Source organism: Equus przewalskii, chromosome 16 (genome assembly GCF_037783145.1).
Source record: "Equus przewalskii isolate Varuska chromosome 16, EquPr2, whole genome shotgun sequence".
NCBI lineage: Eukaryota > Metazoa > Chordata > Mammalia > Perissodactyla > Equidae > Equus > Equus przewalskii.
Window position 1 is genome coordinate 21,675,556 of NC_091846.1, and position 17,571 is coordinate 21,693,126.

Genomic DNA, 17,571 nt, shown 5'->3' on the forward strand with positions numbered 1-17,571 from the left:
CCTTTAGTTTGGTTTTCAGTTATTCAAGGTTAACTGATGATCCAACCGAGGCAACAGTACCAAGTTTTGTGGCAAGAGTACCAAAGAAAACAACAGTAACATAATTGAATGATCAAAACTTAATTTTCTTTTTAAAATTTGCTTTTTAATCCACGTGTCTTATACAACCTAAGTTGCAAGAGTTCAATTATTAATTTAGTGTTGAGTTGATGGCTAACATGCATGTTAGTACCTGCTTTCATAAAGTAACAGATCAGTGGCTAAGAAACACCAATAACACATAGTAGCTGCTCAGTAAATGTTTGCTAAAACCTTTGTATAGCGTTCCCATATAATAGTGCCTGGCATATATTCAAAAGTATAATTGTTAAATGAATAAATAAAATAAAGCCATAATTGGGAGGTATGGGTATACATTTTTTTAACCTAACTGAAAAATAAGTTTTTAACCTGCTTTCTGGAAAACTTCATTTTCATTGTGTTTGAGTGAAATTTATTTGTTGCTTCCAATTTACAAATAATACAAACAGAAATAATATTAAGGAAAAGTTCATAATCCTTTTGTGAGATCTTACTAGAGAGAAATTTAGGTAATGAAGATGAACCCTCAAATAATAATACTCTATTTGCCATTTTTTCTTGAAAGTATACAATCTCAGTAAATGAATACCAAACTTATCAGTGCCTTAGGTCTCTTCTGCTGAAGAAAATTTATTGGTTTTCTAGTTTCTCTTTAACACAACTTAAAATCAAAATACTGCAACTTTAAATTTACTATATGGCATGAGTACGTTCTGTAATTTAAAGTAAATAAGTAATTTTTAAGTAATTAGATAAATATCTTCAGATTTTTCTTTGAAGAACTGTTTTTTAGATTTCATAATATATAATCTGAAGATCCTGTGGAATGTTTTAAAATATCACTTTTGCATCAACAATGTTAAGTTAAAATGGTTTTAACTTAGATTGGTGTGTTAAAGATTATTTTTCATTGCAATTTCATAATGTATACAAATTTAATTTTTTCCTGATATCAAATGATGGATGCTGTTTAATTATAACAGAAAAAATTTGATGAACATCTTTTAAATGAATGTGGTGTTTTGTGACAGAATGGCAAATTAAAATCTGTTTCTCTAATTCAGCGTAAAAAAATCAACAAAAATTGCTCTCGGAACCTGTTTGGAATTATTGCATTTGGTACTTTAAAAATCTAAATGATTATATAAATGAAGATTTTAGTGTAATTATAAGCACTTTATTAAAAAAACACATTTAAAATGTGATATATCCCCCCCTCAGTAACTGAACAACCAAATTGCAAATAATAATCATTCCTCTTTGTTTTTTTTTTATTTTTTGAGGAAGACTAGCCCTGAGCTAACATCTGCTGCCAATCCTCCTGTTTTTGCTGAGAAAGACTGGTCCTAAGCTAAAATCCATGCCCATCTGCCTCCATTTTTTTATGTGGGATGCCTACCACAGCATGACTTGCCAAGTGGTGTCATGTCCTCACCCAGGATCCGCACCAGTGAACCCCAGGCCACCGAAGCAGAACGTGCAAACTTAACCACTGCCCCACCGGGCTGGCCCTAATCATTCCTCTTTTTAAAATTATTTTTGAAGTACTAGAAATACTTTGCTGTGCTTTGTAATAATTTTGATCATATAAATGTCACATTCTGAGAACATTTTGATATTAATTTTCAGAATTGTTTCTATATTCCTCATTAATTTAGTTCACTTTGCCATCACTTTTCTAGTCTCTAACCAATGTAGTCCATTATGGGAATAAATTAAACAATATGACTAAAAAAAAAAAAGAGTTAAAACTATGTAGAGATCAAAATGACCACTGCAGTTTGTGGTGTTCAGCTAATCAGTGAAATTGATTAAATGCCTGAATCATGAGGATGCCCATTAACTACTGAAATTGCTTGTGAGATAAACAGACTGATTATAACAGATGTTAAGATTATTTCACTTAAAGGAGAAAATGTTTAAAGTATTATATATTTGGCTTTTTTAAAAAAAATGGATACACTGAGAGGCTGGCTCATGGTTGAGTGGTTAAATTTCCACGTGCTCGCTTCAGTGGCCCAGGTTCACGGGTTTGGATCGCTGGCGCAGACCTACTCTACTCATCAGCCTCACTGTGGCGGTATCCCATGTACAAAATAGAGGAAGACTGGCACAAATGTTAGCTCAGGGCTGATTTTCCTCAAGCAAAATAAATGGGGAAGATTGGCAATAGATGTTAGCTCAGGGTGAATCTTCCTCACCAAAAAAAAAAAATGAGGCATTGAAACAGGAAAATTTTACCTTTACTGTAACTTCTTTTTTGTAATCTCATTTGTTCCTGCTGCTTAAACTATCATTTTCGTGCAAATGAGCCCTAATTCTATGTCAAGTGCTGCTTTCTTGAGCACTTAACACACATTTCTCACAGCTTTTTGGACAGACTTGATTAGTCTGTATATAACTCTCCCTCCTCTTTTGTATTTTCTGTCTCAATTAATGGTATAGGCATCTTCTGAGTGGCACAGATTTAAAACTTCAAATTCAGGGCGGCCCCGTGGCAGAGTGGTTAAGCTCACACGCTCTGCTTCGGAGGCCCAGGGTTTTGCCGGTTCGGATCCTGGGTTCCGACATGGCACAGTTCGTCAGGCCATGCTGAGGCGGCGTCCCACATTCCACAACTAGAAGGACCCACAACTAAAATATACAACTATGTACCAGGGGGCTTTGGGGAGAAAAAGGAAAAATAAAATCTTTAAAAATATCTTGTTAAAAAATTTCAAATTCTTGCCTCTCTCTTTTGCCCAATTGTGTAATCTGTAGCCTCAACCTCCAAAATTCTTTCCGCTTCATTTTTCTACTCTCATTGCCACTTCTGTAATTTAGACCTCTTTTTATTTTTCTTAAAAACATTTTATATGCCATCGTATTACTGACAAAGCCCCCATTCCTCAACTTGGAATTTGTGTTTGTTAACATATAGGTTTGGCTACTGTAACAGAAAAACTGAAAAATAATTGTGGCCTAAAAAAATGTTTTTAATAAAATAAAAAGTTTGTTTCTTTTCTATGTAAAAGTACGAGCTGATCAGGTAGCTTTGCTACAAAAGGTTGTGGGGGGCCCAAGCTGCTAACCTGTTGCTCTGCCATCCTCATGCAGCTCTATTCTGTGGATCAAGATGGCTGCTTCACTTCCTGCCGTTAGATGCCACACTCTGCAGTTAAAGGCTAAAATGTATTGTGGTAGGGGGCACCGAGTATTTGCAAGTGGTAGTAGGTGTAGGATTTTATTCTCTACCTTAATCTTTTAAAAGTTATATTATCACAAAAATTTTTAAAGTAACAGTTTCATCATTTCTGTTATGATTACATGAACTCTGGATGGTTCTGTTATGATAGATTCCTACAGTTATATTTGGGAGGATTAAGGTGGGTAGCTGGTAACCCTCAAATACTGTGCTTGTAGCCTATATTGTCACTCGCAGACCTAGGGACTTCTTTACACTTTCCTTTTCTCTCAGTAAAAATGGTTCCCACTACCCCAAATTATTTTCTTTTGAAAGTAATTGATACCTAGCTCAACTTCCTCCTTGAAGTGGAGACAGATTTCATCCAATCACAATCTCTTCTTACCCTATATTCAGTTCTTCATTTATGCATATTTTATGTCACTTCGTTTCTAACAGGCTTGTGAGAAACAAAATAAATCCATGGAAGGCAAGATTCCTTCCTGAGTCTGGTGAACATGTTTGCATGCAGTTGATATTGGATAAATATTGCTCATTTGAAGAATATTTCATATTTCAGATAGAGTAAAGGATTGAGTGGGGAGGTCAGAGGTAAGCCTATCTTTACATGTAAAGTGTGATCTATACCTTTGGCGAGCGTATCCATCTCTTAGAAATCGACAGATAAAGACATCAATGCCCTGACAGAAAATGAGCAAAGAACATGAGCACATGATGACAAAAGAACAAGCACAGATGGCTTACATGAAAAATATTTAACCTGTAATTAAAGAAAGAAATATTTAAAGCAATTTGTCAGAATGTGTAACAAGAGACAAAAATATGTATACTCTTTCACCCTTTCTATGTAACTTCTATGGAAGTGGAGATGGCATCAAAGCTTTATGATCACAGTGTCATTTTATACTTGTGAGAAATTAGAAATAAGAAATATCCAATGGTAGGGGCTGGCCCGGTGGCGCAGCGGTTAAATGTGCACATTCCACTTCAGCGGCCTAAGGTTCGCTGGTTCAGATCCCGGGTGTGGACATGGCACCGCTTCACAAGCCATGCTGTGGTAGGCATCCCACATATAAAATAGAGGAAGATCGGCACGGATGTTAGCTCAGGGCCAGACTTCCTCAGCAAAAAGAGGAGGATTGGCGGCAGATGTTAGCTCAGGGCTAATCTTCCTCAAAAAAAAAAGAAAAAAAATATCCAATGGTAGAAGAATGGTTTTTATAAATTATGGCACATCGATCATGATTGGCTATATTTTAAACTTTTAAAAGGAGTATTTTCAGGGGCTGGCCCCATGGCGTAGTGGTTAAGTTCAGCATGCCTTGCTTTGGCAGCCTTGGTTCACAGGTTCAGATTCTGGGCACAGACCTACACCACTCATTAGCCATGATGAGGTGGCAACCCACATACAGAATAGAGGGTGATTGGCACAGATGTTAGCTCATGACTAATCTTCCTCAAGCAAAAAAGGGAGGAAGATTGGCAACAGATGTTAGCTCAGGACCAATCTTCGTCAGCAAAAAAAAAAAAAAAGAGAAATGTTTTTGAAGGGTGCTAAGTGATATAGGCTATTTAGTGACATAGGAAAATGGTCACCATTTTGTGTTAAATGATAAAAGTATAGAATAGTCATTGAGAAAAATGCAAATTAAAACCACAATGAGGTACCACTGTACAACCTCTTAGAATGGCCAAAAAAAGAAGAAAAATAGCAAGTGCTGGCAAGGATGCAGAGCAGTAGGACTCAAATCTTGCTGGTGGGAATGCATATACCACAGCCTTTTGGAAGAGAGTTTAACAATGTCTTATAAAATCAAACATACTTTTTTTTTTTTACTTTTTTTTTTATTGAGTTAATAATAGGTTACAATCTTGTGAAATTTCAGTTGTACATTAATGTTTGTCAGTCATGTTGTAGGTGCACCACTTCACCCTTTGTGCCCACCCCCCACCCCACTTTTCCCCTGGTATCCACTAAACTGAAAATCAAACATACTTTTATTTTATTATATTTTATTTATTTATATATATATTTTTAGGAAGATTAGCCATGAGCTAACTACTGCCAATCCTCCTCTTTTTTCTGAGGAGGACTGGCCCTGAGCTAGCATCTATGCCCATCTTCCTCCACTTTATATGTGGGACACCTACCACACCATGGCTTTTGCCAAGTGGTGCTGTGTCCGCACCCAGGATCTGAACCGGCAAACCCTGGGCTGCTGAGAATTGGAACGTGTGAACTTAACTGCTGTGCCACCGGACTGGCCCCTATTTTATTTTTTTGAGGAAGATTGGCCCTGAGCTAACATGTGCCACCAATCCTCCCTTTTTGCTGAGGAAAACTGACCTTCTGCTAACATGCATGCCCATCTTCCTCTACTTTATATGTGGGACACCTGCCACAGCATGGCTTTACAAGCAGTGCATAGGTCTGCACCCAGGATCCAAACCAGCAAACCCTGGGCTGCCAAAGTGGAATGTGTGAACTTAACTGCTCTGCCACTGGGCTGGCCCCAGACATACTTTAATTATATCACCTAGCAATCCCACTCCTGGGATGAAATTTACCAGCAAGATATGAGAGCTCCATTAGCTTCTCTTTCTTGCCAGCACTTGGTATTAGCAGTTTTTTAAAAAAAATTTTAGTCATTATTTGAGGTATGTAGTGGCATCTCATTCTGATTTTAATTTGCATTTCCGCAACAACTATTGTATGCTTTCCTAATGGAAAGTGAAATGAAAACCTATAATCGACTCTCTGCAAATTTTTATAGCAGTTGTATTTGGAATCACCAAAAACTGGAAGCAGCCCAGTGTCTCTCAGCTTGGGAATGGATTTTTAAAAACTACAGTACAGCCATACAATGAAAGACAAGTACAAACCTCTTCTTAGTCCAGGACAACATTTATTTATTTTTTAAAATTTTTATTTATTTATTTGTTTATTTATTTATTTATTTTGAGGAAGATTAGCCCTGAGCTAACATCTGCTGCCAGTCCTCCTCTTTGCTGAGGACGACTGGCCCTGAGCTCACATCCGCGCCCATCTTCCTCTACTTTATATGTGGGACGCCTGCCACAGCATGGCTTGCCAAGCAGTGCCATGTCTGCACCTAGGATCCCAACTGGCAAACCCCAGGCCACCGAAGCACAATGTGCACACTTAACCGCTGTGCCACTGGGCCCACCCCAGGACAATGTTTAAATATATGGGGAAAGGAACTATGATATAACTACATACTAAGTTATTATAAGAATAAAACTTAAAAATGAGCCATAAAACATTACATCATGTAATGAAAACACACCAGAAAAAATGTGGCCACAAAGCAGATGAAAATGATCTAAATATTTCAAAATAAACGAAGAGAAATTAAGCAAAAGATGAAAAGTTTGAAAGAACCACACAAATCGTAAATAAAAGAAACTCAGAAATGAGATGACTAGAACGTAAAAGGATGTGAAATGAGAGCTCACAGAACTCAGGAAAGAATTAGGAAAAGGAAGAATATTTTTTTAATGACGATTAAATTAGCAAGGAAACAATGAATATACATCACAGAAAGCACAATAAGAGAAACAGAGAATAGAAAGAAGAAAATCAAAGCGGGAAAGATTTTTTAAAGAAGTCAAGAGAAAGTGACAAGACAGGCAGAGAGCCAAAATATATCTGTTAGGAGTTTTCCAAGTGTAAACCAAAGAGCAATGGTGATGGTTGCATAAAATCGTGAATATACTTAATGCCACTGGATTATATACTTGAAAATGGTTAAAATGGCAAATTTTGTGTTGTTAATTTTACCGCAATACAAAAATGTAAACCAAAGCAATAAAACAGAACAGCTATTAGAACTATAATTCAAGAACACTTAACATTAAGGTTTAAATCTATGTATGTTGAAAGGCATACTGTGAATCTGGGAAACTCAACCCAGAGCAGTTAACACTGAGATATATTCTTGTAGAATTGTTGGATTTTGAAAATAAAGAAAAAAAAAGCTTTTGTATCCATGGGAAAAAAGACCAAGTCAACCTGGAAAGAAAATCAGATTGGAGTAGAATTTTGGGCAGCAGCAGTTTATGCCAGATACTAACAAGAGAACATTTTTTAAATATTCAAGGAAATAAATATTTCATATCTCACCAAACTCCTTCAAGAATTCCGGACATCAGCAAACATTTATAAACATGAAACAAAGAATATTGTTCCTCTGAATCCTTCTTGGAGAATATACTAGACAACCAATTTCAGACAACCAAGAAATGATTGGAGAATCTTCACCATAAGGTCAGCTGGTGAGCATTGAATATATTTTATGTAGCACTGAGATTAAAAGATGGGATTAATGGTGATAGAATGGGATGTAAATGTTATATAGTCTGACAATGTAGAAATAATACAACCCACAAAAAGATGGGAGGGGAAGGAGAGTAAATGAAAAGTGGAATAAGGTGTTGTTTGCCTCTTAGGAGTTAGCTGTGAGGAAAATGAGAGCACTTGAAGCTAACTGATGGAAGCCAAACATTACTATAAGTAAGTATACATCCTTACACGTGTAGGATAAAACACCAGTGAAAATGATACCAGTGATCAAAACTAGATGGTGAGGGAAAAGGAAAGGAAGAGGAAGTTACTAATTTTGTTACTGCTAATATCAGGAAAGTAATAGTAGCTTAAAAAGAGGGGAGGGGAATAGAGAGTATTAAATAAAGATATTACGATAGAGTTAATCCCAAGAACAAGATACACAAAAACTTTCTACATACTGAAACAAATACCTCACCTAAAGAAAGCAAAGGAAACAGATCATATCGTGATATGTACACATTTTTCTATATGTATTCGTGTGTACACACACACACACAATAGAACATAAAACATTATCACAATAGCAAAAATACCAGATGTATTACTAAAATGTATGTGGGCTCAACATACTTAATGATTGCTGTATACAAAAGTTATAGTTGTAAAAAGTATGAATAATAAAGAGAATTAATAATAAATGAATAATTTAAAAACAAAGGGAAGGTCAAAGATAAATCAGATAAATGCAAATTTTATTTAATTAATTTATTTATTTTAATAGATTTCTTCTTTTTTTTAAGATTGGCCCTGAGCTAGCATCTGTTGCCAGTCTTTTTTTTTTTTTTTTCTTCTTCTTCTTCTTCTTCTTCTCCCCAAGGCTCCCCAGTACATAGTTGTATATTCTAGTTGTAGGTTTTTCTGGCTCTGCCATGTGGGACACTCCCTCAGCATGGCTTGATGAGCTGTGCTAGGTCCACGCCCAGGATCTGAACCTGCGAAACCCTGGCCACCCAAAGCAGAGCACACAAACTTAACCACTTGGTTATGGGGCCAGCCCTAAATGCAAATTTTAAAAAAAGCAAGATCATCATCTTGGTATCAGGCAAGGCAGAATTTAGTTCAAAAAGCATTAAGATGGTAGGGTATTTCATAAGCTAAGGGCTACATTCACAATGAAGATTTTTTTCAAATGTCTGTTTACTAAGTGATGCAGCAACAGCTTTCATAAACTAAAAACTACAAGAGATTTAAGGAAAAATAGAAACCTGCTAATAGTAGGGGACTTTAACACACCTCTCTCAAAATAAGTCAGATTAACTGGACAAAAAAATTTAGTCATAATGCATAATCAGTAAGGCAGATCTTATAGATTTCTATCAAAGCCTGAATCTGCTAAGAGAGAATACATCTTTTCAAGTATACATGGGATAGTTATAAAAATCTATTATATATTAGACTACGAAGAAAACCTCAGTTCCAAAAAATAAAAAGTCAAAATTCTGACCACATGCAATGAAACTAGAAAATAATTTAAAAATTAAAAAATAGTTAAAAAATAAAACCTGACTCCAGCTTTCCATAGGATGATGGCATAGGTCCAAATCGCTCCATACATCCTTTAAAAAAATTATACAAGTCTATAAGGAGAGCAAATTAAGCCACCACCACCCTTGTCTAAGATAATTTAAAATTATGGATATGTAGGGAAATAAACACTGAAATGCTGAGCCAGTTCTGGAACCTATGCTAAAGTGGAAAATGAGGTTGAGACTGTTCATTCAAGACAGAGGAGAGGAAAGCAGGATGTAGCTCGGTAGATTACAGATAAAATAACTTCAGAAAGAGAAAGCCCCACCCTAAGGAGGGAAATATTAATGGGTTTGAGACTGTTAGGCAGAAGGAAGGGACTTGAAAGTGCATGGGACCAAAGAGGCAGTCTCTGAAAGTACTGCTTCTGTGAAAAGAAGATAACTTGGCAGGGGCACCGTTTACCTGGAGGCTTGGTGGGAAAGAGAAAGAAGAGGTAGTAGAAATTAAGAATCCTGGTGAAATAGAATGGAAGATAGATCGACCCCTCTCCCACCCAAAAAGGAGATATTGGTTGGAAAAAAACTATTAAGCCAATGAAAGGTGCTATTGAACTAAAAAATCCAGTAATTCTTCCAAATCCCTCACTCTATTCTATGTAATATTGTTGTCTGGTTTACAAAAATTAAAACACTTCAATAGGAGCAGAAAATGGCAGACAACATCCATATAAAGTTACTAGAAGTAGAAAACGTAAAATGAGAGTAAAAATGTTTCAAGTGATGAAGTCTTCCCCGAAACATTCAGCTACAGAGCTAAAGAAAACTACAGCACAATACTCCTACCTGAATTAAATATCCTTAAACAAGCATTGGCAGAGATAAAATCTCAAATATAAATTCAGAACCCCAAAAGAAATGGACAAAAAGAGGAAGATATGAAAAGTGAATTTACTGAACTCAGGAAATAAAATGAAGAAAAAGAAAAATCATCTTTAAAAATGAAGCTTAAAGTCCAAGGTACCTAAAGGGGAGTAAACTAAATATAAGGGGCATTGAGGAAAGACATGAAGGCAGCCAAAGAATGAAAATGAAATGAAGAAGTAAAAAGAGAAAGTGATTAATAGAGACAATATGTAAAATTAGAATTCCTAAGAAGAAAGAATAATAGCAGAGCTCATATTTAAACTTCAGTCCGTGAAAACATTCTGGAAGCAGCAGAAGAGTTAAATCTACTATTGAAAAGCCTCGTTGTATACTGGGAAAATTGATCCAGAATGGTCATCTCTAAGTCATGTCCTGGTAAAGCTATTGGACTTTTCAAGATAATGAAAAATTCCTCTAGGCTTCCAGGCAGAAAGAAGAGGTTAGCAACAAATCTCTTAACAGCAACATACAAAGCAAAAGAGCCACGGAACAGATTTAAAGTCTATGAAATTAACACCATGATGAATTCCACTATATTAAAAAAAAAATTTACATGGTGAAAAATGTCATGAGCCAAGTCAAAAGACAGGTGACAAAGTGAGAAGAAATATTTGAACTTATATCACAAAGAGCTAATCTCTGTAATGAAAATAAAACCTAAAAATCAAAGCAGATAACCATCAATTGAGTAGAAAAATGGGCCAAAGATATGGAAACAGAGTTCACAGAAAAAGAAGCGCAGATGGCAAACATATAACAGATGTTTAACTTCAGTCATACAAAGAGAAATACAAATGAAAGCTACACTAAAAATTACAGCTACACTAAAACCTTTCTCACCAAAATCCAAAGTTATACAAAACACAAAGTAGACTGTGGGGAAACAGGCACTTTGATGCATTGCTGGTAGGGATGCAAAAGCATGAAGCCCAGGAGGGAATTTGGCAATATCCAGCAAAATTACAAACACATTTGTCCTTTGACCCAGGCATGTAACTTCTAGGAATCTGTTTTAAAGACACAATGGCATAAAATATAAACTGATATTTGTATAAGTAATACAGCATTACTTGTATTAGCAAAAGATTGGAAACACCAAAATGCCCATTACTAGGGAACTGATTAAAGTACGTTCAACAATCGCCAGGTAGATGATGTCCCTTCCATGTCACTCTTTTCCCCAGAATTCATAAAGAGAATGTAGAAAGTCTCCATGTACCAGTATAGGATGATCTGTAGAATATATTATGAAGTGGAAAAAACAAGGCAGATAACAGTCTATAGAGTAATCTATATGTAGAAGCAGGGAATGGGAAAGGTGCCAACAATGGAAGAGAGATTTCTCTAAATATAACTTGCTTATGTAATTTTGTCTTGGAATCATGTATGTTTACATATTCAAAAATACAATTAAATAGAAAGATAGAAAGAAGAGGAAAACCTGAAAAGGAACTGAATCAAATTTACATAACTATATAGCATTTTGGTGACATAACCACACAAAAAAGGAACAATTTCTAGTGACTTTAGAACATAGATTTTGGACTGTACCTTGTTAGTAGGGTATATTCAGTAGTAGTATTGTTGTCATATTGCTATATTAAAAGTATTTTATATATATTGTTGAGTATAATAGGTGTTACAAAATGTTGATAATTGTTGAACAAAACAATGAAAGTTTATCAAGACTATGATTTAAGAAAATTTAGTCTGGAAAGCCCTTTGACAGATTGAGCAAAGTGGAAATGTACAAAATTACAGAGAAGGACAGCTGGTATGATAGAAAACATATTATATGGCAAGCACTGTGCTAGGCACTGTCTCTCTTTATGTATGTATGCCTGCTATGTCGTTGGACTCTTGAAGCTATCCATTGAGACTCATGATGTAATTTTCCTGAGAGCCTCAGAAAGGTTGTGATTTAAACTCAGATCCATGTGATTCCAAAGCCTGTGCTTTTTCTACTACATTATTGCAGGATATACATCAAATATTCAGAAGAAACAACATCAGGAGCTAAATGTTCTATTTAAACCTGTAGTTGCTGCTCAGAAAATAAGTAAAGATGCAGACCCAAAGTCGGTGGTTTATATGTTCTTCATGCAAGAGCAACGTACTGGAGGAGAGAAGTGTAAGTTTTCTCTTGTTTCTGCTGGGAAAATGTAAACACACACACATATCCTTATATTGACGTTGGAGGTTAAAATTTTACAAAAGTTGCCATTGATGACTGAAATTAATAAAAGATGCCAACTAAAATTACGGCAAAGCAGAAAAGAAAAAAATCTGGTAGGCATGGGTTTTCATGATGCTGTTAAAAGCAAAAAACACTTTAAAATTTCCTTTGTGACACTTGAAAGCTCTTCTAAGATTTCCACAGCCTTTTTGTAAACAGTGGCCTTTGAGATACTTGTTTAAATAAGTTGTGTTTCCTCCTGTGGAAGATGAGTGCTGATTGAGATTTTTTTAAAAGGTCTACCACTTGAAGTAATTGGGGTAGGGGGATGTTTTCCTATTTTAATTTGATTTATCTGGATATGATTTTGATGCTTTTAATTTATAATTTTATATACCTGATAACAAGAAAAAATATGCTGGTTTTGCTATAAAGATTTTCAAAATTAATTTTTAAGGTTTTCTTTTTGTCAGAAGCTGTGTTGATCAGTGACTTTGGTGAAGGCTGAGGAAGTTGCATTTGCAGATGATACACAACTTCTGAGGTAAGCCAATAAAATAAGTCAATCAGCATTGTAAGTGCTCTTGACAGACTTTGTAGACTATAGAATCACACTAAAATAAAATTTATCAGGAATAAATAGAATATCCTGATTTAAGTTTTACAAAACAATTGCAGAAGTGTTAAATAGACTTCATTTCTGGCAATATGATAGACAAGAAATCCACCAAATATATAAAATACTAGATTCAGTATTTTTTTAAAAAGCCTTTAAAATGAATGGATGAACCTATAAGAAAATAAGGGAAACTTTCTGGGGCTAGAAACAAACAAGTACATTCTGTGAGGTAAGCAAGCCCTGAAGTCACTGAATACTTTGGGGACATCCATGGGTTTCTCTTGGCATAGAAACTTGTGCATGGAGAGGGATGGGGACGGGGGAAAATTCCTTGGGTTCTGCAAAGTGTAGGGGGCCTGATCAGAGACCATCTTGGAGAGATGTATAGCTCTAGATAGTTAAAATCTCCCCTAATAACTCCTGGTTACCAGCTCACATTCACTTGGATTTGAGGCCTTAATTTACACCATTTTCATTGTTCCTAAAACTCCAGAATTGGAGAGTTTTAATTTGAAGTGAATTTGGGTCTGTAACACTCTTTGGTACCTGGCAGAAACAATCACAAATCTCCCTGGAGGGAGTTATCAACCCAGTTATCAAATAATCATAGTTAAAATTCTAACAAATAAAAACAACATTAAATAAATCACAAAACATAACAAGGGGGAAAAAGTCAAAACACTCTGAAGAAAAATCAGCAGAAAACATAAACAGCTAAAACAGATCTACAGAGATTTCAGCTATTAGAAATGTCTAATATGTAAAATAAATGTTTAATATGGTTAATAAATAAAAGAGGAATTCTAAAACATAAATAAAGAATAATAGACTATAAAAGTGACCAGGCACATTAAAATAAGAACCAATTAGAATATCAGAAATGAAAAATATAATAATAGAACTTAAAAATTAAATGGTGTGATAAACCAGCGTGGAAGGCACAGTTAAAAGTAGAAAGAAACCACATAGAAGGCCATACACAGAGAAAAAAGATATATGATCTAATCAGACTTCCAGAAAGAAAACATGGGATAGGAATGAGGCAATATTTTTAGTTGCCATTAAAAATTTGCCAGAATTGATGAAAGACACAAATCCTCAGATTTAAGGAGCCCAGTGAATCCCAAGCAGGGTGAATAAAAAGAAATACACATCTCACTATTGTCAAGCTGTAGAATGCCAAGCTCAGAGAGACCAGTAGGTCACAACCCACACCTCAAAAAATACCATTCTAAATGGTATACTGCAAGAAGGAGGAAAAGGATCCTAAGAGAAAGGTTTGAAATGAAAGAAGAAATAGGGAGTAAAGGAAACCTGAATTAATCTGAACCAGTATTGGTGGAAGGAAACAGTAATAATAATAATAATGTCTAATTTGTGGCTAACGAACAAGGTGGAACTACAATACTGTACTAGCCTACAGTGGCTGTAAGCCAATAGGGGTTGATTGGAATTTCGGTATTCTAAGGTCCTTATGCTGGGTGAACTGGAGGTAAAGACTTATTCCAAAAGAAGACAGAGTGTTTCCTTTTTAAACGAGAGAAGGAAAATAATGAAATGAGGGGGAAAAAAATGGTAGAAGACAGGAAATAAGGACTCATTTTTTGTTATCTTTTACTCAGTTATTTTAGAGACTCGTCCATGTTGTTGCATGTATCTATAATTTACTCCTTTTTATTGCTGAGTAATGTGTCATTTTATAGATATGCATACCACAATTCATTTATCCATTCACGTATGAGTGGAAAGAGGTTGTTTCCAGTTTTTGGCTAATACAGATCAAGATACTATGAATTTTCATTTACAAATCTATACGGACATACAGTTTCTTTTCTCTTGAGTAAATACCTAGGAGTGGAATAGTTGCATCATATGGTGCGTGGGTGTTTGGCTTTTTAAGAAACTGCCAGACTTCTCTAAAGTGGTTATCAACAGGAAAATGAATACCAAATTGATGTATCTGTATAATAGAATACTACTCGGCAGTACTTGTAACAAAGTAGATGAATCTCAGAACAGTTATGCTACAGGCAGGAAGCCAGACAAAAAAGAATACATACTATTTGATTCCACTTATTAAAAATTCTAGAAAATGTAACTAACTTATAGTGACAGAATGCATATATTAACAACAGGTATTATTAATTGGGATTCAAATATTTAATAACATCAGGCAAATATAGCCTCAGGCAGCCTTTTCTATACTAGACTCCTCTCTATAGCAGGAATATACTGGACCCTGGAACCAGACAACTCTCCTACAGTGTGCTTGAATGGGCCTTACCAAGTTTAACCTTTTCTCCCCACTGAATGCTCCAGTGGTGTCTCTTCTGAATGACTCACTCATCCTTCAAAATAGATACGTTAACACTTTGAATTAGGTTACAGTCAAGTTATGCAGGCCTGGGAGCCATTTTGTCTCCTTTAGGTGATGTTATTCATGTCTTCTGGTTTTCTGTGGTAAATTGTACAGTTAAATTCACAGTATTCATTGCATTTATTGTAGTTCCACATTATTGGATTTATCTTATTCCCACCTGCCCCTGACTATCTACATGATAAAGAAACCTATCTCATTTCACATCAGTTAGCAGTATGAGAAAGGTCTTCTCTAGATAAGTGCAAATTTCTAATTCTGTAACTAAATTTAAATTAAATATCATATATCAAAATACACTCTAGGTTAATTAAAAGGAAAATAAGCATTACAGCCAGTAGCATATTTATCAACTTTGTGGGCAACTGGTAGCTTTCTCAGCTTTGGAGTAAAAGAAACACTGAAGAGTATTTTATAGATTTAATAAATTATATAACATTTTTTGTACAAACGAATTTTAGTAAAACCAAAATGAAAAAAGAAAACAGATAAGGAAAAATATTTGAGTCAAGTAACAAAAATTAATATTTATAAGAAATAAATAATTTACTAAATTTTATGAGAAATCTCAAGATCCTGGTGGATAAATGAAATACTGATGTGAACTTAAAGTTCTCATAAGAAGAAATTCAAAAACAAAGGGAAATGTTCAGTCTCCCAAGTAATCAACAAATACAAATGAAAACTAAGAACATTTTATATCTTTGTAAATAAGCAAGAATTCAGAAAGGTACTTGGAGATGGTGAGGTTCTTGTGAACCTCATGGTGTACTGATGCTGATAGCATTTTTAATTAGTATAATACTTTCAGAAATCACTAATGTAAATCAAAGTCCTCAAAATGTATATTTTGACCCAGTAGACCTGTTTGTGGGACTTTTTCATAATAACATAACCCAAATAAGGAGGAGAAAAAAATGCATGAAAAATGTTTGACGGGATTGACTGTGAGAGTGACAAATGGGAAATAACGTAAATAACCACCAGCAGTAGTGGGTTAGGTAAATTATTATAGGTTAATACTGTGTTGTCAAAAATTATTTTTTCTAAAATGTCTATATAGAAACGTGGTTAATGTTTTATATAGTTAGTGAAACAAATAGGTAAAATTTTGTACTATTATTACAGTTATGTGAAATGTATGTGATAAAAAAGTGTTAGTAAATGCTCTGAAGTAAAAATAGCTTTTATGTTAACAGGTTGAGATTTTATGTGTTATTGTCCCTAAATTTTTAAAAATGAATTTTTAGTGTGAAAAATATAACTTAAAAGAATTAAAGGAGTGAATGAATTCTTACTGACTTAGAATTGTAGGGTATAAAATTTTCTTAGAATTGATGTCCTGAGTTACATTAATTCTCAAATATTTAGGTACTTGGTGAAATCACTTTTTACTTTGCCTGTTCTAGCTTTCTATCATTAGTATATAGCAATGTCATTGATTTGGTTGAGTTTGGTGCTATATTTTGTAAGTTTGCTGAAAAATTATATTCTACTCAAAGCTTGCTTATATGAGTTATCATCATGCCACATGAAATCATTTACCTTAATTTGGTTAAGTGCGTGTCTAGTTAGGGAGCTAAAAGTCTTCTCTTCAGGGTGAGTTTTTGAATTGTTTTATCTTTGTTATTAGAACTAAATACTGTTTTGTAAATGTTTTTCATATTTTCATATCCCGAAACCCAGGTTAGTATAATGCATATTATAACTTGGTTGTCATTACGGGAGATTGGGGTTGAATCAGACATGAATCTGTCATTTTCCAAGTAGATAACTTGGGTCCAGAGAATTGACTGTATGTGTGAGCTATAGTTAAAGGGCTGTTGGGACAAAATGAAAGTTATATATACAGATGATTTAATCACACAAATTGTTTTGATAGTTATAATACAGCAATTTTCAAAGGGAGGTTTGATAAGCTATCTGTAGGAGCTCGAATTCTAAAAAAGCTTTTTTAAAACAATTGAGATGTAATTGACATATAACATTATATTAGTTTCAGGTGGACAACATGATTTGGTATTTCTATGTATTGCGAAATGATCACCACAGTAGTTCTAGTTAACATCTGTCATCGTACCTAAGTACAAAAAAATGTTTTTTTCTTGTGATCACTTTTAAGATTTATTCTCTTAGCAACTTTCAAATATACAATACAGTATTATTAACTGTAGTTAGCGTGATGTACATTAAATTCTCATGACTTATTTGTGTTATAACTGGAACTTTGTAACTTTTGACCCCTTTCACCCATTTTGTCCACCCCCCACTTTTTGCCTCTGGCAGCCACTAATCTGTTCTCTATATCTGTGAGCTTGGTGGGTTTTTTTTCGTTTTTGTTCTCCAAATTCCACATATAAGTGAGATCATAC

General features: G+C 34.7%; 1 protein-coding gene across 31 annotated transcripts in view; it reads left to right on the forward strand.

The window, feature by feature from the left end:
• The window catches only part of CAB39L (calcium binding protein 39 like), a 156,691-nt gene that overhangs the window by 1,200 nt on the left and 137,920 nt on the right, over window positions 1-17,571 (forward strand). For 8 of the 31 annotated variants that reach the window (XM_070578197.1, XM_070578210.1, XM_070578193.1 and 5 more), the window contains exons 2-3: window positions 12,006-12,158; window positions 12,677-12,747. The gene's annotated coding sequence lies outside the window, so the exon portion shown is untranslated. Of the gene's footprint in view, window positions 1-7,386; window positions 7,562-7,735; window positions 7,800-12,005; window positions 12,159-12,676; window positions 12,748-17,571 lie in introns of those variants that run through there. The other 23 variants (XM_070578217.1, XM_070578218.1, XM_070578194.1 and 20 more) reach the window with 9 other exon arrangements.